Source organism: Anas platyrhynchos, chromosome 32, assembly GCF_047663525.1.
Source record: "Anas platyrhynchos isolate ZD024472 breed Pekin duck chromosome 32, IASCAAS_PekinDuck_T2T, whole genome shotgun sequence".
In the NCBI taxonomy this organism is placed as follows: domain Eukaryota; kingdom Metazoa; phylum Chordata; class Aves; order Anseriformes; family Anatidae; genus Anas; species Anas platyrhynchos.
In genome coordinates this window covers 2,834,258-2,855,599 of record NC_092619.1, presented here as the reverse complement: position 1 = coordinate 2,855,599, position 21,342 = coordinate 2,834,258, and the positions used below count along the sequence as shown (strand labels likewise).

The following is a 21,342-nucleotide window of genomic DNA, read 5'->3' as shown; positions in this document are numbered from 1 at the left end:
CAGTAGCATGTCTCAGTTCAGTTCATCTGAAAACTTGCTGAGGATACATTTCATTCCCGCACTCAGATCACGGCTGAAAATGTTACAGATGGATAGTAACTCTGCAGAAATCTCCCAGGTGGGCCTTAGTTTACATTGGACAAAACAGGAGCCACCTTCAAAGCAGTCCAATGATATTTCAGGCTGTACAAGCAGTGGAAGTGATGATCTCCCTCTGCAGAGGACGCTTTCTACCTGAGGTACACAGAATCACAGAATCACAGAGTTTCTAGGTTGGAAGAGACCTCAGGATCATCGAGTCCAACCTCTGACCTAACACTAACAGTCCCCACTAAACCATATCCCTAAGCTCTACATCTAAATGTCTTTTAAAGACTTCCAGGGATGGTGACTCCACCACTTCCCTGGGCAGCCTGTTCCAATGTCTAACAACCCTTTCGGTAAAGAAGTTCTTCCTAACATCCAAACTAAAACTCCCCTGGCACAACTTAAGCCCATTCCCCTTTGTCCTGTCACCAGGCACGTGGGAGAACAGACCAACCCCCACCTCTCTACAGCCTCCTTTAAGGTATCTGTAGAGAGCAATAAGGTCACCCCTGAGCTTCCTTTTCTCCAGGCTGAACAAGCCCAGCTCCTTCAGCTGCTCCTCGTAGGACTTGTTCTCCAGGCCCCTCACCAGCTGGAGGACCGGGACGGTGGGGATGACAAACTCCCAACCGACCCTGAACGTGTGCGGGATCTGCTACTCCACCTGGATCCCTACAAGTCCATGGGTCCGGATGGGATTCATCCCCGGGTGCTGAAGGAGCTGGTGGACGTCATCGCGGAACCTCTCTCAATTATTTTTCAACGATCCTGGGAGTCTGGAGAGGTCCCGGTAGACTGGAAGCTGGCAAATGTTGTGCCGATTTTCAAGAAGGGTCAGAAAGAAGACCCTAGCAATTACAGGCCTGTCAGTCTCACATCAGTGCCTGGTAAAATCATGGAGAAGATGGTTCTCGAACGTATTGAGGCGCACCTGGGGGACAAAGCAGTCATTGGTCCCAGCCAGCATGGGTTTGTGAAGGGTAGGTCCTGCCTAACTAACCTGATTTCCTTTTATGATAAGATCACCCGTATGGTAGACCAAGGGAAACCAGCTGATGTGATTTTTTTGGACTTCAGCAAGGCTTTTGACACGGTTTCCCATAGGATCCTACTGGACAAAATGTCCAGCATACAGCTAAATAAAAACATCATACGATGGGTGAGCAATTGGCTAACGGGCAGGGCCCAAAGGGTTATGGTAAATGGCGCTGCGTCAGGCTGGCGGGCGGTCACCAGTGGGGTCCCTCAAGGCTCCATTTTAGGGCCGGTACTTTTCAATATTTTTATAAACGATCTGGATGTAGGAATAGAAGGCATTTTGAGCAAGTTTGCTGATGACACCAAACTTGGAGGAGTTGTGGACTCGAATGAGGGTGGAAAGGCCTTGCAGAGGGATCTGGATAGGTTGGAGAGCTGGGCGATCGCCAACCGCATGAAGTTCAATAAGAGCAAGTGCCGGGTCCTGCACCTGGGACGGGGAAACCCTGGCTTCACGTACAGACTGGGCGATGAGACGCTGGAGAGCAGCCTAGAAGAGAGGGATCTGGGGGTCGTGGTAGACAGCAAGTTGAATATGAGCCGGCAGTGTGCCCTGGCAGCCAGGAGGGCCAACTGTGTCCTGGGGTGCATCAAGCACGGCATCGCTAGTAGGTCGAGGGAGGTGATTGTCCCGCTCTACTCTGCGCTGGTGAGGCCTCACCTCGAGTACTGTGTGCAGTTCTGGGCACCACAGTATAAAAAGGACATGAAACTGTTGGAGAGTGTCCAGAGGAGGGCTACGAAGATGGTGAAAGGCCTGGAGGGGAAGACGTACGAGGAACGGCTGAGGGCACTGGGCCTGTTCAGCCTGGAGAAGAGGAGGCTAAGGGGAGACCTCATCGCAGTCTACAACTTCCTCGTAAGGGGGTGTCGAGAGGCAGGAGACCTTTTCTCCGTTAACACCAGCGACAGGACCCGCAGGAATGGAGTTAAGCTGAGGCAGGGGAAGTTTAGGCTGGACATCAGGAAGGGGTTCTTCACAGAGAGAGTGGTTGCACACTGGAACAGGCTCCCCAGGGAAGTGGTCACTGCACCGAGCCTGACTGAATTTAAGAAGAGATTGGACTGTGCACTTAGTCACATGGTCTGAACTTGGGTAGACCTGTGCGGTGTCAAGAGTTGGACTTGATGATCCTTAAGGGTCCCTTCCAACTCAGGATATTCTATGATTCTATGATTCTATGATTCGTCACCCTTCTCTGAACCCGCTCAAGCACCTCGATGTCCTTCTTGTAGTGAGGGGCCCAAAACTGAACACAGTACTCGAGGTGTGGCCTCACCAGAGCCGAGTACAGGGGGACGATCACCTCCCTAGCCCTGCTGGCCACACTGTTTCTGATACAAGCCAGGATGCCATTGGCCTTCTTGGTCACCTGAGCACACTGCTGGCTCATATTCAGCCAACTATCAACCATCACTCCCAGGTCCTTCTCTGCCTGGCAGCTCTCCAACCACTCCTCTCCCAGCCTGTAGCTCTGCTTGGGGTTATTGTGCCCCAGTTGGAGGACCCAGCACTTGGCCTTGTTGAACTTCATGCAGTTGACCTCAGCCCATCGGTGCAGCCTATCCAGATCCTCCTGCAGAGCCTTCCTACCCTCAAGCATATCGATACACACACCTAGCTTGGTGTCATCTGCAAACTTACTGAGGGTGCACTCAATGCCCTCGTCCAGATCATTGATGAAGATATTAAAGAGGACCGACCCCAGCACCGAGCCCTTGGGGAACGCCACTAGTGACTGGCCTCCATCTGGACTTGACTCCATTCACCACGACTCTTTGGGCCCGGCGATCCAGCCAGTTTCTAACCCAACGAAGTGTGCACCAGTCCAAATCAAGAGCAGCCAGTTTCTTGAGGAGAATGCTGTGGGAGACGGTGTCAAATGCCTTGCTGAAGTCAAGGTAGACCACATCCACAGCCTTTCTCTCGTCCACCCAGCGCGTCTCTTTGTCATAGAAGGAGATCAGGTTCGTCAAGCAGGATCTGCCTTTCATAAACCCATGCTGACTGGGCCTGATCGCCTGCTTGCCCTGCAAGTGCCACATGATGACTCTCAAGAGAATCTGCTCCATGAGCTTCCCTGGTACTGAGGTCAAACTGACAGGGCTGTAGTTCCCTGGGTCTGCCCTTCGGCTCTTCTTGTAGATGGGCGTCATGTTTGCTAGCCGCCAGTCAACTGGGACCTCCCCCAATAGCCAGGACTGCTGATAAATGATGGTAAGCGGCTTGGCCAGCTCCTCTACCAGTTCTCTCCGTACCCTTGGGTGGATCCCATGCAGCCCCATCGACTTGTGCACATCCAAGTGCCGTAGCAGGTCACCAACCAGTTCTTTGCAGATAGTGAGGGCCACATCCTGCTCCCCACCCCCTTCCACCAGCTCAGGGTACTGGGTATCCAGAGAACAACCGGTATTGCCGCTAAAGACTGAGGCGAAGAAGGCATTAAGCACCTCCGCCTTTTCCTCATCTCTTGTAAGTAAGTTTCCCCCCGCATCCAGTAAAGGATGGAGATTCTCCTTAGTCCTCCTTTTTGTGTTGTTGTATTAATAAAAACAGTTGCAGCTCACTGATATGGTGGCACAAGCAGTGATCCACTTCGAGAAGCACCGGGCCTCTGTGTAGGATCTGGGGCCTGGTTTTTGAAAAGCTATGGTGTTATGCTATTGGATACCCCATAAAATTTTTCTGTGTCATAAACAAGGATGATAGGAGGAAACTGCTAGCAGCTGTAGCCATTGCTTCAGAGCACAGAAGGAAAGGCAGTATCCATCCAAACTCCCAAGACTTTATTGCTCCCAGATCCATTTAGATATGGAATGTAGGTGTGAAATATGCCAATACAAACATGTCATTGGAACAGTTTCTCCATTCAAAGTGTTGGGAGGAAATGCATTTTTCGAAATGTCAGGATAAATGTATATTTGCATAAAGGGAAAGTGTCATCATTTGCTACTACGTCTCCACAGTCTATGAAAGAAGTCATGAGAATGGTTTTGTAGACAACCTTCAAAATTGTGAAGACGAAGACTTTTTACACCAATCACAACAATGTCCTTTCTTATTCCATATTATTCCATATGGTTCAACTTTTGCCTAACATCATGCAGGGGTTGATTCAGTTATCTAAACAGAGAGGGACACGGCTTCTCAGATGTGCTGTTACTGAACAGCCAACTTTTTGGCATACATTTGGCATACTTGATTCAGTTGCCAAACCTGAATGAATTTGCCATACTTGATTCAGTGAGAGACTCTGCCCTCTTGGGGTAGCTGAAGCCCTCCAATGGGGCTGGGGAGTGTGATCTTGCACCTACAGGAACCTTTCTGAAAGTTGAAGGTGGTGCAGAAGCAGGTTAGTCCAAGGCATCTGAGTTGACACATCTGATTTCTCTCCTTTGACAGGAAAGAGAAGTCTGGGCAATGGAATGAAAGTTGGTTCATGTTAGAAAAGATCATGATCATCCCTTCTGGTACCAGGAGGTATTTTGAAGGTCTTGGGATCTGCTTTGGAATGCGAAAGATAAACAAATATAATTTCCATAGGTTGAAAGCTTTCCACTTTGAAGTGGACATCAGTGAAGGCAGAGTTACTGTCATGCTCTGCAGAGGAATGTCATGTCTTTTATATTGAATTATGCCTAACTTTGTTTTAGGTTGTTGGTGTGTGTGTTTTGGCTGGAATAGAGTCAATTTACTTCACAGAGGTTCTTATGATGCTATGATTTGGATTTGTGGTGGAAATAGACGTGATAACACACCAACGTTTAGGTTATTACTGAGCAGTGCTTACACTTCGTTATGGGGTTTTCTGCTTGTTGAGCTTCCTTGAGGTGTGGCTGGACCTGGCAGGCAGATAAGCACCACAACTGTTCATTTACCTCCCCACCTCCTGTGAGGAGGATGGAGGAGAGAACTGTGTATATATATATATATATATATATATATAAAACATATATATATAACTAGTGAGTTGAGATAAGGAAAATAAAGAAAGGAAGTGGGAAAGAAAATAAATGATGCAGTTGGTATAGACAGGAGGATTTCAGTTGCTGTGAAAATGATTTCACTTGCTGTGAAAATGTTTCATTCCCCTTGCATATTGACCAATGCCTGGAAGAGGTGGGATGCACCTGCCTGGCAATTTGTGGGGGTTACCACGAATCAAAATCAAAAAGATGATTCCCATAATAAACTCCTCCTTTGAACTAGGAGAAAAGATAAAACTGTAAGTAGGTGCCTATCTAGCTGACAGAAGGACTATCAGTGATTGCATCAGTCAGTTTCAGAGTCGCTTCCCCTGGAGGCCCAGGGGAAAATATCCCTGTGCTGATGAGCTGGGCTGGGCTCCTGGGCCCAAGGGGAGCTCCTGGCAAGCGGGCAGCACTGCAGAGAGACAGCTCTGCCCAGGAGCAGCTCCTCTGCACAGCGCAGCAGGGCTGGGGACACTGCCTGCAGGGGACAAGGGTGGCTGAGAGAAGGGAGGGAGATGTTAAAGGCAGTGTGAAGGGGGGATGCTGAGAGCTCACTGTTGAAGTCTTCACAGCCCTGAACAGGGTAAGTCTGTGGCTGCAGGGCAACAAGGCTGTTGTTCCTGTTGCCATCTGCAGATTTGCTGGCAAATCCCACAGCCTATGGGAGCTTTCAGGGGGACTCTCAGAGTTTCTTTGGATAAGAGGAGAATGACAAGCTCCAGAGCAGTGACTACCTGCCAAAGCTGTCAGAGGGACAGGGCATGAGGGTTCCTCCTTCAGGGTTCAGCTGCTGGCTGCAGAGGCAGGGTGCAGGCAGGGGTGTCTAGGGCTGTGGTGCAGAGCAGGTCCCTGCTGTGCCCCAGGGGCTGTGTGCTGGGACAGGGCCTCTGCCACCTGCCAGGCTCAGCACTCAGCCTGCCCGGGGAACTGCCCAGGACACTGCGGAGAGAAGCTGTGGGTGGAAGGAGCTCCCACAGCAGGGAAGGGCAGGGCAGCGTCCTGCTGGTGCTCAGAAGCTGCCTGGGCAGGCTGGTTACAGCTCCACAACATCCCCAGGGAATTTTTTAGGGAGATTCTTGAAAGGGAAAAGAAATGCCTGCACTAGAAGTAGGGAAGACGTTCTCCTGGGTCTCTACTTTCAATTTCCTGCACTGGAGGGCTCTTAGGACAGGTCAGAGCTGCTGTACATCTGCTGAACATGAAGAGATGTCCCTGGACAGTTCTCTAGGACAGGAGGTGTGTGCAGAACAAAGCTGAGCACACATCAGGTGGGATAGGGTCTGTGAGCAATGGCAGGGAGGAGATGTGGGGACAGGGAAGGAGCTGCCAGCAGGGACAGCTCCAGGCAGCAGAGACCTCGGCAGGGAGGGAAAGGGAGCTGCTGCCCAAAATGCCAAGGGAAGGGGGATTCAGGCACCCCCTGCCAGGCCTGCAGTGCAGGCCCCTTCTCTGCAGCAACCCCCTGCTCTCCTCTGACACCCAGCACAGCCTCTGCCCTCAGGGGCTTTAGGGCATGAGCCACCTCCTCCTCAACTGGACCTCCAGAACAGGAGAGAAGTCTGTGTCCTGCAGTGTGATTAACAATGTTGAGGCTAAGAATGCCTTCCCTGCAGTGTCACTTCCATAGGTGGCATGCAAGCTTGGTAAGGTGAAGGCTTCCCTGCATGGCTGCCTTCCTTTCTATGTGGCAGTGGGTTGGAGCATTTTGGTATTCTTTCTTATTTCTCCACCTGTGTGTGGTCCTCCTACTCTCTTTGTCTTTGGTACAGGGGGGTGTAATCTTCTCTTCTGACAAGGAAGAGCTGGGTGCTGCCCTCAGGGTTTCTTCCTGGGAACAAGATGCCCAAGCTTCATTTTAAACTCTCAGGCATGGTGTCATTGGGTTGACAGAGCTGGAGAATAAGCAGACTCATACAGCTCAGGGAAGGGTGAATTCTCTGAGAAAAGGCATGAATTTTTGAACTTTGAGAGAAGACTGTCTAAGATGTCTCTGTCTTTTCCTCCATGGACAGGCAATCATGCCCTGAGGCAGCAAATGTCCAACAGCACTTTACCCACCGAGTTCCTCCTCCTGCCATTTGCAGCCACACGTGAGCTGCAGCTCCTGCACTTTGGGCTCTTCCTGGGCATCTACCTGGCTGCCCTCCTGGGCAATGGCCTCATCCTCACCGCTGTAACCTGCAACCACCACCTCCACACCCTCATGTACTTCTTCCTCTTCAACCTCGCTCTCCTCGACCTGGGATCCATCTCCACCACTGTTCCCAAAGCCATGGCCAACTCCCTGTGGGACACCATGACCATTTCCTATGCAGGTTGTGCTGCTAAGTTTTTTTTCTTTGTTGTCTTTGTCGCAGCAGAGTTTTATCTTCTCACCATCATGGCTTACGACTGCTACATTGCCATCTGCAAACCCCTGCACTACGGGACAATAATGGACAGCAGAACTTGTGTCAACATGACAGCAGCTACCTGGGGCAGTACTTTTCTCTATGCTGTGCTGCACACTGCCAATACCTTTTCCCTACCCCTCTGCCAAGGCAATGCCCTGGACCAGTTCTTCTGTGAAATTCCCCAGATCCTCAAGCTCTCCTGCTCTGATGCCTACCTCAGAGAAGTTGGGCTTCTTGTGGGTAGTGCCTGTTTGTTTTTGGGGTGTTTTGTTTTCATTGTGTTGTCCTATGTGCAGATCTTCAGGGCAGTGCTGAGGATCCCCTCCCATCAAGGACGGCACAAAGCCTTTTCCACATGCCTCCCTCACCTGGCTGTGGTCTCCCTGTTTCTTAGTACTGTCACATTTGCCTACCTGAAGACCCCGTCCATCTCTTCCTCATCCCTCAACCTTTTGCTGGCAGTTCTGTACTCGGTGTTGCCTCCAGCAGTGAACCCCCTCACCTACAGCATGAGGAACCAGGAGCTCCAGGATGCAGTTAGGAAACTGATTTCATGGATATTTTTCAATACTCATAAAGATTCCTTCATTTTCCCATAATGAATTCCAGTACAACCCCTTCCAGGCTTGTGTTTTGGTTGTTCTCATTATTTTTAATATTCCTTTTTGGTGGTGGTGGTGGTGGTGGTGTTTTTCTTGTTGTTCTTGTTTGGATTCTCTTCCCCTTCCCCCCCTCCCCACTATGAACCTCTTCTGTCCCATATGGAGGCTGTATAAGTGTGTGTCTAGCACTGTGAAGACTCAGTGAAGACTCCCACCTAACATCTCCATAATAAAACAGAATTACCAGAGTGTACTGACTGAAGGCTAGGACTTCCTTCTCAAACCAATGTCAAGAATAAGCCCAAAGAATTGCTCCCCACAAGGATCTGTTCCTGTTTCAGTTCAGGAAGGAGTGGCTCATTGTCATATATGCTACCTGTCAGAGGGCTAGATTTAAACTCTCCCATGGACCTCTGCTGACAGCAGAGGCAGCAAATTATTGTATTACATAGCCAGGGCTGTTCCCACATGTGACCCACAGGTGATGTCCTTCAGGAGGGGAATCTGGAGCTGCCTGCAGAGCCCAGGGTACCTCCACGGACAGCAGAGCCTGGGGTGGGCAGTGACTGCAGCCCCTCTGAAAGTGAGAGATCTCCCACCATGGGCTCAGCCACAGGGAAAAAACTAAAGCCAAGTATTCACAGGGACTCTGCAGTCTCAGAAGAGAGTGGCAGCCAGCGGGCAGAGGGAAGGGAAATTTAGGAGTGATTCATTTCTCCCTTCGTCAAGTACCTCTGTCTGGTACAGAACCACAGCTCGTTTGTTCTGCACAGCAGCAGCAACAGCTTGGGGAAAACATGTGGGAAGCATGGAGACAGCCATTCCCCACTGCCCAAGGGGAGCTGATCTTTGAAATTTGACCAGCTCCATCCTTCTGTTGGCATCAGTGTCTATGCTGGCGGAACAGTAACCAAGACGGTGGATCAGCACTGGGTCATGGGCCCTGAGATTTTCAATACCTAGCTGTAGAAAACACTGACTAACCTTATCTACCTGTGAAGCTATCACTGATCAGAAAAGATGATGGTAGTGGACACCTCCAGAGGTCCCTTCTGACACAGGGGACAAGAGGCTGGACTGTGGAATTAGTGTGCATGAGCATCCCGTGTTTTGAGGCCTTTCTGGTGTTTGTAATCTCTGCTCCTCAAGGTTACCTGGTGAGTGAGGTAATTCCCAAAATGAGGATCTGACCCATGGGAACCTAGAGTAAAATGGGTGCAAGAAAACTACAGAAAAGTTCTCAGAAATATTGCAGGAAGTCTGAAGTCAGGAAGTCTGTGAGTTTTTAATCATGAAATCATAGAATCATAGAACCATAGAATATCCCGAGTTGGAAGGGACCCATAAGGATCATCAAGTCCAGCTCCTGATCCTAATCAACCTTGCTTTCTACCTACATGTATATGCTCACTACTTCATCATCTTGTTTATATGGGTGTTATGAAAGTGACAGAAACTTTCCTAAGGTTAGGACAGAAAACATCCTCTACTCTCCCTTCATCTACAGCCTCTACCACCTGATGACAGTGGAAGGCTGCATTCAGTGCATTTTCCTCTCTGTAAATTTCTGCTGACTGCTCCCAATCACATTCTTGTCCATCCCTTGTCGGGAAGTAGTTCCAGGACTATGGACTCCATCACTTTCTCTGTGACATAGATTCTCCTTCTTGTCTTCCTTTAAGATCAGAATAAGATTTGCTTTCTTTTAGGCCTTAGGACACTCATTCGAGGTGCATAATCTTCCAAAATCATAGAACCATGGAGTGCTTTGAGTTGGAAGGGACCTCAGAGATAACCCAATTCCAACTACCCTGCCATGAGCAGGGACACCTCCCTCTAGATCAGGTTGCTCGCAGCCCCATCCAACCTGGCCTTGAACACTTCCAGGGATGGGACATCCACCACTTCTCTGGGCAACCTGTTCCAGTGCCTCCCTACCCTCAGAGTAAAGAAATCCTTTCTTATTTCTAATTTAAACCTCCCCTCCTTCAGGTGAAAACTATTACACTTTCTTCTCTCACTGCACAACCTGGTAAAGAGTCTCCCCATGTTTCTTATAAGTCCCCTTATTGGAAGGCTCAAAGAAGGTGTCCCCCAGAGTCTTCTCTTCTCTAGGCTAAACAAGCCTGACCCTCTCAGCTTGTCTTCATGGCAGAGGTGTTCCAGCCCTCTGATCATTTCTGGGGCCGTTCTCTAGACTCACACCAGAAGTCCTGTCCTAGGTCTAACGCATCTGTTGTGCTTGAGCCACAGAACTGGATGCAGTACTCCAGATGGGGTCTCTTGAGAGCAGAGTAGAGGGAGAGAATCACCCCCTCAACCTGCTGGTCACATTGCTTTTGATGCATCCCAGGATTTGGTTGGCTTTCTGGGCTGTAAGTGCACACTGATGGCTCATGTCAAGCTTTTTATCCACCAGTACTCTCAAATCCTTCTCTGCAGGGCTGCTCTCAATCTGCTCATTGTCCACTCAGTACTGATGTTTGGGATTGCCCTGAGCCAGGAGCAGGACCTTGCACTTGGCCTTGTTGAACTTCATGACATTTGCACAGGCCCACCTCTCGAGCCTGTTAAGTTCCCCCTGGATGGCATCCCTTCCCTCCAGTGTGTCAATGGCACCACACAGCTTGGTGTTGTCAACAGACTTGCTAAATTTCCATTTCTGGGGAAGCTGGCTCTACAAATGACCAAGGCAGGAAGGGCTGTTTCTTGCTGTCTTGGGACCAGCTGCTAACCTGTTGGAAAGGGATGTGCCAAGCGGGAGAGTACTGCAAGGCCTCCTGAAGGTACATCCTTGGGTGACTTCCTCTACTCAGCCAAACTCCTAGGGGATGGAGTGCTGCTTGCAGAAGGAGCACTCCAGGCCTGTGCCCAAGGGGCTTTCTCTGGCTCCTGGGCAGGTGTCACAAATTAGACTTTACACAACTTGAATGCAGTGGAAAATTATGATTTATTTTATATTTTGGGGGTAAACAGCAAGGTTAGATAGTAAGGTTTTTAAGTGCACTGAATCAACATTTAATCATCAACCAATGTAACAGAATGATTCCGACAGAATCTGCTGGTGCGGTCAGGCCCAGCTGCTCCTGTGGCTTGGTGCCAGTGTTGCTGGGGGCTGTGCTGAGACTGCAGGCATGGACAGGCAGTGGGCACGGCAGTGGCACAGATGGCCTCCACTGCAGCACTTCCCTCCTAAGAAGGGATCTCCTCCGGGCACTGCCTGAAGGCTGAGGCCTTCCTGCACAGTTGCTGTCAAGAACAAGCCCAAGAAAGAGACTCCAAAGAAGCTCCATGCTTTGTTGCTTTCCACAAGAGCTTGGTGTGGTGAGAGCAGAGTCCCAGCATGGACATTTAGGGATCTGGGGCTGGTTCACATGTTCCCTGTTAGTTGCTTGTGGCCATGCACCTGATGAATATTTCTATTTCCTAGACACTCAGGCTCCACAGAACATGATGGTGCTGATGGTACATGAGTTTTTTTTTTTCTTTTTTTTTTAATGTTTATTTATTATTTATTTATTTTTTTCCTGGAGGGAGCCAGGAGCTTCCAGGAGAGCCCAGGTGATCTGCACGGACAATATGAGCCTGGGAGACAACTGCAGAGCATGAGCCTGTCCAAGGTGGACTGACTAGGGCTCAAGTGTTCAATCTGGTGTGAGCAGGCAGAGGAGAGCTCTGCAGCCCCAGGACATACAGCAGCCCCACCAAAGGAGTCTGGCAAGTGATTTGTTGCAGCCCTGGGGCAATGGCAGTGACCCCCTGAGCTGGGTCTGCCTCCCAGACTGCCCAGCATGACCTTGCATAATGCCCCCATACTCTGGGCACTACAGGCCCCTTGCTCTGCAGAGCAGCACCCCCAGCTGTGGCTGGAGCTGGGGCTGGAGCTGGGAGGACACTTCCCCTGAGTGTCTTCTAGGCCAGCTTCAGGCACATGGCTTCTGAATAATAACGTGATCTTCACTCTGCACAAGGAGCTGAGAGAGCACCAACAGACAGGGGGCTGGAACATTGCCTGCAAGGTCCCTCCTGCCCTAGCACCACATAGGATTGGCATGGAACTGGATCCTGTGCGTCAGAGAGGCTGGGAGTCCAGCAGCAATGCCATGGGCTTGAAGGATCACAACCAGCTCACTTCATCTTGAGCAGATTCTCGTCCAAGAACAGGCTGTTTTGTACATGTGGCATTACAAGGACAGTGGTACCTCAGAAGCTCTAAGTTCAGTAGGAAGCAAATGGCTGTTAAACAGCCTGTGAGTTGACTTCTTTCTGAAGCAGCTGACAGGTCATCCCTTGACTCCTGGCTGGGATCTGTGCCTTTAGGCTCACATCTGCTGGTCTCCATGATAGGCCAGCAGATGCACCTGCTTTACAAATAGTCTGTGAGATCCTCTCTTCCTAAGTACCTGATAGGCCCCATCGAGGAAGAGGTCTTGAAGAGGTGTTTTCGTGTCAGAGGTTTCAGCTTTTGACTCATTCATCCTTCAGGGCTGCTTTCAGTTTTTGACACAGAGGGGGCCACTGCCTTCGAGATGTCTGGGGGATCACAAAGCTTTCATGAGTGAAGGGAAAAAGTTACCCTGGGTCCATAGGAACCATTCTGGAACCAAAACATGTAGGAATGAAGTGCACTTTTGTGGTGTTGCAGAGCTGTTGGGCACATTGTGCAGGGTGCTCCGACAGCCTTTGTGTCGTTCTCCATGCTGCCTTAGGTACTGCTTCTTTCTCAGGAACAGAGTGGCCAACAGAGGTGAGACAGATACTCTGAGTTCATGAAAGCCATCAGAAAGCTGCCCCTAAGAAAATGACTGATATGGGGAAGGCAGGCGGAGCCTGGCCAGGAGAGATGTGAGATTTGGGGGAAGAAAGAGGAGCTTGGATAGCAGAAGGAAACGATTTTGGAGAGGTAAGAATATTCAGGTAATGCTGATCCCACCATAAAGCTGACTTCAAGCAGTCATATGAGGCCATTATCCTTTTTTAATCTGTTATATTAATATCCAAATCTCAGTGCCACTCTACACCCTTACAGGAATTCACTGCTCTAATTTTTCCAAAATTAGCCAAAACTAGTCCATAACCCCTTTCCATTAGCTTTCCACTCTTGCTCACACTGATCCCTGCACTTAACAATAGCATTGAAATGCTCTATTTATCCCTATCCTTCTTGCAGACCTAAACAAAACCCTCAAACAAGCAGCTTGCCCATACCCTAACCACAGACCTGACACCACAAGCAGAATACCAAACCCTCCCACTAAACATCTGCTTAATCTCTCACCCAGAAAGGTTTACCACAGTCCCTAATGCCATTCATGAACAACTATTATCCAAAGCCTGTCTTCCTGTGCATTAACCTTCTCACCTTTAACCCTTTTCCTAACCCTTAACTTTAGGTTCCTGTTCTCTCGGGGCAGGGCAGGAACTGTGAGATTGCTGTACAGTCACATGGCATTCAAAATGAATGTGAGGGGCCATGGATTTGATCAGCTTGTAGGCCACAAGGAGGAGATGTGTGGGAATGCTCTGATGAGCTCAGCTCTACCTCAAGATCTCCCTAATCAGCAGGAGGAATTGGCCTGTGAAAGGGACTATGAGGTCACTTCTGTCTCTGCAGTTGATAGAGCAGCAAAAGGAATGTGTCACAGAAAGGGACTGTGAGGTCACTTTTGTCTGAAGTAGCTGACAGGTCACACTTACACCCTGGATCAGTACTTTTCAGCTGACATCTGCCAGTGGTCCTGGTAGGCCAGCAAAAGGCACCTGGTTGGCATGCTGACTGGGGGATCCCCTCTGCCTACATACCCAGGAGGACCCAGACAGAAAGAAGGCCCAGATATGGGTTGTCCTGTCCCTTCTGCTTGAGTCCATGACTCAAACAGAGCAGGAGGCACAAGGCTTGGGTTTGTCTACACAAGAAGCTGAAAGGCCAGCAGCAGGACCATGGTTTGGAAGATGCTGGTGAGACGACTTCTGTCTGGTTGGCTGACAAGCTGCAAGAAGGCCAATAGGTTGGGATGCCTACTTTAGGAGGGGTTTCCACATAGATGGAACTTTCTTTGGTAGTAGGAAAGAACAGGAGAGAAAAACTTGCCAGAAAATGCACATTGTAAGGTTAGCACTGGCCATGAAGAGGAAGAAATGTGTTGAAGAATGGCTCAAAGAGCAAGGGCACGGGTCCCTAGAGCAATTGTACAAGCAAGGCAATGAAAATACAGAGTTTATAGCCATGGAGGAGGCCAGATGAGAAGCATTCTTGTGAAATATGCAAGAAGCAGTCAGTCCTTGAGAGAGAGATAAACACCTGGATCTGAGTCCCGGGAAGATAAGGAAGTAGTTTATACGCTGTAACTGCAAGTAGGACGAACCATGTTTTTTGCAACACTTCTAGGCTAAGCCAATAGGATATTGACCAGTAGGCATAATTATTGCTGTGTGTATAAATATATGGACATCTGTGCAATAAAGTTGAAGCTTGTATTACCACTCATATTGAGTTGATCACTTGCTTCCCCGTGCCGAAATCGGAGGGTCCCACACCCGCAGAAGTGTCCCTCTAAGAGCTGTGCTATGGTGCTAGAGGTCACCCAAAGAGTGTCTTTGATCAGACCATGGCTTTGTGTTTGAAGGAACAGCTGGTGAGGGTTGACGAGACATCAGTGAAACCATGGAAATGCCAGGATGAAAGCAAGGTGGTGAACATAGATGGGTGTCTGCAGCCTTCCATGAAAAAAGGGCAAAGTGTGGGGCAGCATAGGAAAGTCTAGAGATGACAAAGAGGTGGGTGCTCTCAAGAACAGAAGGCCCCAGCAGCCCTGACATTTTTGTCCCCTTCGATAGAGCTTCTGAGGAGATGATAGTCATTGGAAGGGGGTTTATTGCTTTCTTGAGACCCTGTGCAGAGGCAGGGTGGTGTCATTGTTCTTCATATCATTGTTCTTCTTGAGGCATCACACTGCCCACCATAGCCCACAGACCCCAGCAAGAGCACAGAGACAGACATGGGGGTGCAGGACATTCCCTTCTAGTGGCTGGAGTCAGGACCTGGCCCTTTTACTTCAGCACAGCAAACCCAGACTTTTCTCAGCACAGTGCTTTGCCTATCTGTAATCATGGCCTCCAATTATCTGCCCTAACAAGTCCCTGAGGAGAATCTCTTGGTAACGGCCCTCAGTGGGGCCCATTAACACTCCAAGTCACTTCAATTTTTCCTTCTGACTTTACTTTCTCAAGCAATTGCATCATTCTCCTCTCAGTACCTGACATTCACAGACAGAGCACCAAAATCCACCATGGAACTCATTAAAATGCAGAAACTCCTAAGGAAACATATGTCTTCCATAGTGTTATTCAAGTCTTCAAGACTTGGAGAACTAATTGGAGAGCTTTCATGCTGTAGTTAAGGAAGAAGATTTCAAAAAGCACTTAATAAATGTCTCCTCTCATTTTAAAGGCTGAATTTTATTGCATTTCACTTTTGAGCATCTTTCTTCAATTGATATTAATCCAGCGCTTAATCTATGGAGACATCCATAGGGAGGGAAAGCAGCCTTTTGAGGTCTGACAACCTTGCTCCTCACCACCTCAACCCTGACACTTCTCTCATTGGCCACCTGGTGCTTGCATCACTTTTCCTTGCACCACACTTCTGTGCTGAAGTCTGCAGCTGGATGTTACAGCCCCCTTGCACCAGCTCCCACCTGCTTTCCTTAGAGACCTGGCTGCACACAGGCACAGAAGGGTTTTTCCTTATTTTAAAACAAACAACAAGAAAACAAGGAGCAATTTTCCAAACAGCAAAGCAAGCTCCTCATCTTGTATGTCTCCAGTCAGGTTTACCTCACTGGCTTATCCTCACAAAAGGATGACTGTAGATTAAGTATTTTATACTGATTGATAAGAAATTATAGGTATTAAGATTAGTATTATTCCATATGATCTTAATTCAATGATAAATGATGAGGAGCTTGCTACAGAAACAATTAGGATGACTGCTAATCAATCGGCAAGCTTGAACGCAATGAAGCTCAAAGCAGAAACTGGGTCAGTCAGAGTGGTCTGAATGATCAAAGAGTAGGGGGAGGAAGAAGCAGTAGAACCATGGGAAGTTCATAGGTCCAGACAGGCATCTGGAAAGGGGACATTCAACAGGGATTGTTTATTCAAGATGGATGGAAGTGTCTGGAAGATGAGGGAGTACACCATGATGGAGAAAGCAATGAAATGCAAGTGCTCATGACCATCAGTATTTCTCCTCCTGTGATGAATATAGATCCAGAAAATTCACCTGAAGAAGGATGTAGATCACTGGTGAAAGAACTGTGGTTTTGTGCCATCACGAATTAGGATTACAAAAACACTTCCACATGTAACAGTAATATGTCCCACCCCATATATACCATCCTGTGGGGCAGGGCATATGGAGCCAACAACCAAGGGACACATTTGCGTGTCAATGAGGGGGCCCAGCAGAGACAAGGAGTCAAGGCAGTGGGATGGGGGAGGCCAGGAGAAGCAGCCCAAGGGGTGCTGCTGCTTGTGAGGACATGTTTGTGCCAGCAGCCTGAGTGGGCAACAGCTGTGCGCAAGTGAGGGGAGGCCAGGAAGTGCATGCCAAGAGAGCTCCTGCCAGCAGAGACAAGGCCAGGGCCGAGGTCAAGGGGATAGGCAGGCCCAGGCCCAGGTGGCTGCATGTGCCATGCTGAGCTTCCTGCCCTGCAGCAGCCGCACTGGCCCTCAGCAGATGTGCTGGCTGGCATGCACTGGGAGGTCCTGGTGTGCATCAGAGAGCAGCAAGGATGCTGCTGGAGAGGGCTGGGGCAAAGCGGGGGGCAGAGGCTCATGCAGGGACTGGCTAGGGGTCTCCTCTGCTACAGCCACCGCACGGAGTGTGTCAGGAGGAGGACAGGCAGGGCTCACTGCCACAGTGCAGAGCCTGGCCCTGGACGCTCCATGACCACCTTGCAGGTTCTGACAGGCCATGGTGAGGGGACGAATGCCCTGGGCCCCCTTCCTGCTTTGACCAGGCCAGCAAAGGCCCAGAGCGGCCTCCTCTCCCCTGCAGCTCTGGGCTCCCTTCGCACATCCCTGGCTCTGCAGCACCAAGCCCTGCTGGGAGCCCTCCCCTGCATGCTCCCACCCTCCCTGATGCTGCTGTTGCCCTCTGCCGGGCACTGCCTATCGCAGCCTAGCCTCTGCCCACCTCCCCCCACCACCCTGCCATCTTCCCAGCCCACCCCATCAGCCCAGCCCATCAGCCCAGTCTGGGATAGCCCCAGGGCAGTTCCCACTGCAGCGTGCTGTAGGGCTCTGGGCATGGCCACCACAGCTGTTGGGACAAAGGTGGCTCTGGGCCTCCCCAGCAGCCCCCAGGCTGGGACGAGCCATGGCTCAGGAAATGGAAGGTCCTGAGCTGGCGATTCTGCTCTGCAGATCCAGGGGGCTGTGGTGCCCAGGGTCCCCTGGAGGACTCCGCCACACCCATTCTGCTCCAGGTGGTCATCAGACCCAACTCCATGGGGATCTCTGCTGCTGAGCCCCTTTCCACCTGCCCTGATGGCTCAGAACTATAGGGCCATGCTTGGTAGGGCCATAGGATGTCTCTAAGGGCACAAAGGGCAGGTGAGTGCTGTACCAGACCTGGCCCATGAGGCTTCAAGGAGGGTGTCCTCAATTACTCTTATGGGCCTTCACCTGCTGGCTCTTCACCACCTCAGCAGGAATTGCAGAGTCTTCCTTAGCCCCTGGACACCTCACATTTTCCTTTTCCTTTTCCTTTCCCAGACTCTTCTTGGTCACTCCTTTTATGAGGTTCTAATCACTATCCAATAAGCACAATTTCCCTGGGTTCCCCTTCCATGTGGCAGATCCAAATTCCTCTCCAGGCAGGCATTGGCTATCTGCCCCACTGCAGGGACACATTCCAATGTAGATGATTCCAAGACCAGTTGTTGTCTGCTTGGGCATGTGCCACCACAAAGGGAGCTCTTGGTCCAGCCCTTGGTTCCTCACAGACCATTCTGGGACTTTCAGCCTGTGTCCTTCACTCCGGGAAAAATCACAGAAAACAGGGAAGCAGGGAGTAACTCCCTGGCTGTATGTCTTACAGCAGCTTTGGAAGAGGTGTCCAGGCTTCTGGGTTTGCCCTGAGCAGCCTCTTTTGTTACTGTGGTGCTAGCACGGAGGCTAGCTGTGACCCAGGGCTGCACATTGCCTGCTGCTGCCTGCAGCCACAGGGATGCTACCGCAGAGACAACAGGACTGTCACCAAGATACATGAGATCTGAGGGCTAAGAGAAATGCAAGAGCACAGAGGAACAATGTGGAAGCCAAAAGATAGCAGCAGTGAAAAGGCCATGTCCTGCTGCTGGCCATGGCCATGGTTCCAGGGAAGCAGCAGCATTGACCCAAATGCAGCTGGGAGGCAGAGCCCAGCAGGCAGTAGGGGGCAGCCCCGAGGGCCACCGGGGCTGCTCCTCCATGTGGCAGCTGGGCTCTTGGACCTGAGCCCCTCCTGTGTGCTGGGGCTGCTCTCCCAGCTCCAGAGCTGATGGCAAGAGACGGCAGATGAGATCGATGAATTTCTGATGGTTCTTTATTGTCTTTATGTACACTGGAAACCTAGTTTTATAGGTAAATTAGAAGATTTAGTCAAATTAATTCTGAGGAAGTATACATATAAATAATAAGACCGTTTAAACCAATATCAAAATTTATGAAAATAATAATGCATAAAATAATATGAAAATTGGCACCTCAGTTTCTCAAACATGTTGACAGGGTTATTATTAATGGTTATATTATGGTAATGTTGCTAATGAGAAAAATGTTATGATATGAATCACAATTATGGTATCAGTACTTATGCTTGAGAAGCACCTATAGAAACAGTTTTCTCACTGCATCCTTGAGCTCCTGGTTCCTCACGCTGTAGATGAGGGGGTTCACTGCTGGAGGTACCACCAAGTATAGAAGTGACACCACAAGGTCCAGGGATGGGGAAGAGATGGAGGGTGGCTTTAGGTAGGCAAAAAAGGCTGTGCTGACAAAGAGGGAGACCACGGCCAGGTGAGGGAGGCACATGGAAAAGGCTTTGTGTCAGCCTTGCTCAGAGGGCATCCTCAGCACAGCCCTGAAGATCTGAACGTAGGACACCACAAGGAAAACAAAACACCCAAATGCTAAAGAAAAACTAAACGCAAGAGCCCCAACTTCTCTGAGGTAGGCATCTGTGCAGGAGAGCTTGAGGATCTGGGGGACTTCACAGAAGAACTGGTCCACAACATTGCCTTGGCAGAGGGGCAGGGAAAAGGTATTGACCGTGTGCAGGACAGCATTGAGAAAGCCACTGCCCCAGGCAGCTGCTGCCATCTGGGCACAAGCTCTGCTGCCCAGGAGGCTCCCGTAGTGCAGGGGTTTGCAGATGGCAATGTAGCGGTCATAGGCCATGACAGTAAGCATGGAATACTCTGCTGTGAGAAAGAAAGGAAAAAGCAAGACCTGTGCAGCACATCCTTCATAGGAGATGGCCCTGGTGTCCCAGAGAGAATTGGCCATGGCTTTGGGAAGAGTGGTGGAGATGCAGCTCAGGTCAAGGAGGGCGAGGTTGAGGAGGAAGAAGTACATGGGGGTGTGGAGGTGATGGTCGCAGGCTACGGCTGTGAGGATGAGGCCATTGCCCAGGAGGGCAGCCAGGTAGATGCCCAGGAAGAGCCCAAAGTGCAGGAGCTGCAGCTCGCGTGTGTCTGCAAATGCCAGCAGGAGGAACTCGCTCAAAGAGCTGATGTTGGGCATTTGCTGACCCAGTTGTCTGTTGAAGGGAAGGGAAAAAAAAAAAAAAAAAAAAAAAAAAAGAGAAAGAAAGCAGAATTAAATGAGAAAAACTGGAATGAAAGAGGAGAGTAAGGGAAACTCATGTTCAGTCCACAAATAAGACATGAGCTTTGCAGTGCTGTTGCAAACACCTCATCTGAATGATGAGCAGAGCTGCAGATATTTTATTGGTTTGAGTTGCCCTTATAATGCTTAGGAGATGTATGAGACAGTTGAATGCCCTGACAGGTCATGTACACACTTAGTGAAACCCTGTGTGTGCCAGGACTGTGCCCTGGTGAAGACTAAGCAGAGCAGACCTGCCAACCAGTCCTGCTCTCAGCTGCCCTGTATTACCCCTCTGCGAGCTGCAGCACAATCCCACTCAGGTGTTTTCCTGAGAAGAAACTGGAGACAGCTTAGAGCAGAGAAGCCCCAGTCCGAGTGCAGCTGGACCAAATCCTCACCTTGTCTCCAGGAGAAGCTCTCAGCCAGAAGAAGCCTGTGGGCTTCTCCTCATCTGAGCTCTGCATGGCCAGCCAGGGCAGGGTGTTCTGGGCTGACTGGGGGCACCTGGCTTAGGGCACTCTGAGGGTCTTCTGTCAGACTTCCTCCCCTTGCAGTAAAACCCAGCAGGACTCTCAAAGCCTACTGCATTGCCCACTGCCCTCCTAGAAACAAGACCCAGCAGGAGACCCTTGCAGGACATGCAGCCTCATGGCCCTGCAACCAGAGACTTACCTTGCGGAGATTTCTCCTGCAGTCAGCTCTCAGCATTCTCCCACTCCCAACTGCCTTCAGCCCCTCTCTCCTTCTGTCCTCTCCCCGTGCCACCTGTGGTGAGAGCCCCAGCCCTGCTGCTCTGTGCAGAGGAGCTGCTCCTGGGCAGAGCTGTCTCTCTGCACCAGGGCCCTCTTTCCAGGAGCTCTCTCTGTCCCAGGAGCCTGGCCCAGCTCAGCAACGGGGCCCCAGCCCAAGGCATTGGAATCACCTCTCCAATGGCTTTGGTGATGAGCTCATGAACCTCAGACACTAAGTGGAAAGTGAAAAACACTCTCAAGAAGTCCAAGTCAGATGCAAGTTTTCTGGAGTTTCTCCCCAGGGGCCAACACTGACATAGCCTCCCTTGGAGCTCGTTAGAGCCAAACATTGGAGGCGACGAGGCCAAGGAGACAAAGGCAATGTGAATTTGACACTGATCTTTGGAAAAACAGGATATGTTTCACCAAGCAAAAAGGCTGAGCCTTGATCCCTGGCCTCTGGGAAGGGAGATCCTTTCTCTTCACACATTGCTCAGAGCTCTTTCCAGGACAGTAGGATATGGGGATGTGCATTGCCAAGTACAGGACAGTGGTACGACCTCTGCCTGGTTCATGGCTGGGTGTGAGGAGGCAATGAGGCCCTGGCACTTTACCGATAAACTGTCTCCTCATAGGCCTCAG

General features: G+C 50.2%; 1 pseudogene; it reads right to left on the bottom strand.

Moving 5' to 3' along the window:
• Positions 1–18,967: 18,967 nt before the first annotated feature.
• Positions 18,968–19,882, bottom strand: LOC140000460 (olfactory receptor 14C36-like; annotated as a pseudogene).
• Positions 19,883–21,342: the final 1,460 nt, after the last annotated feature.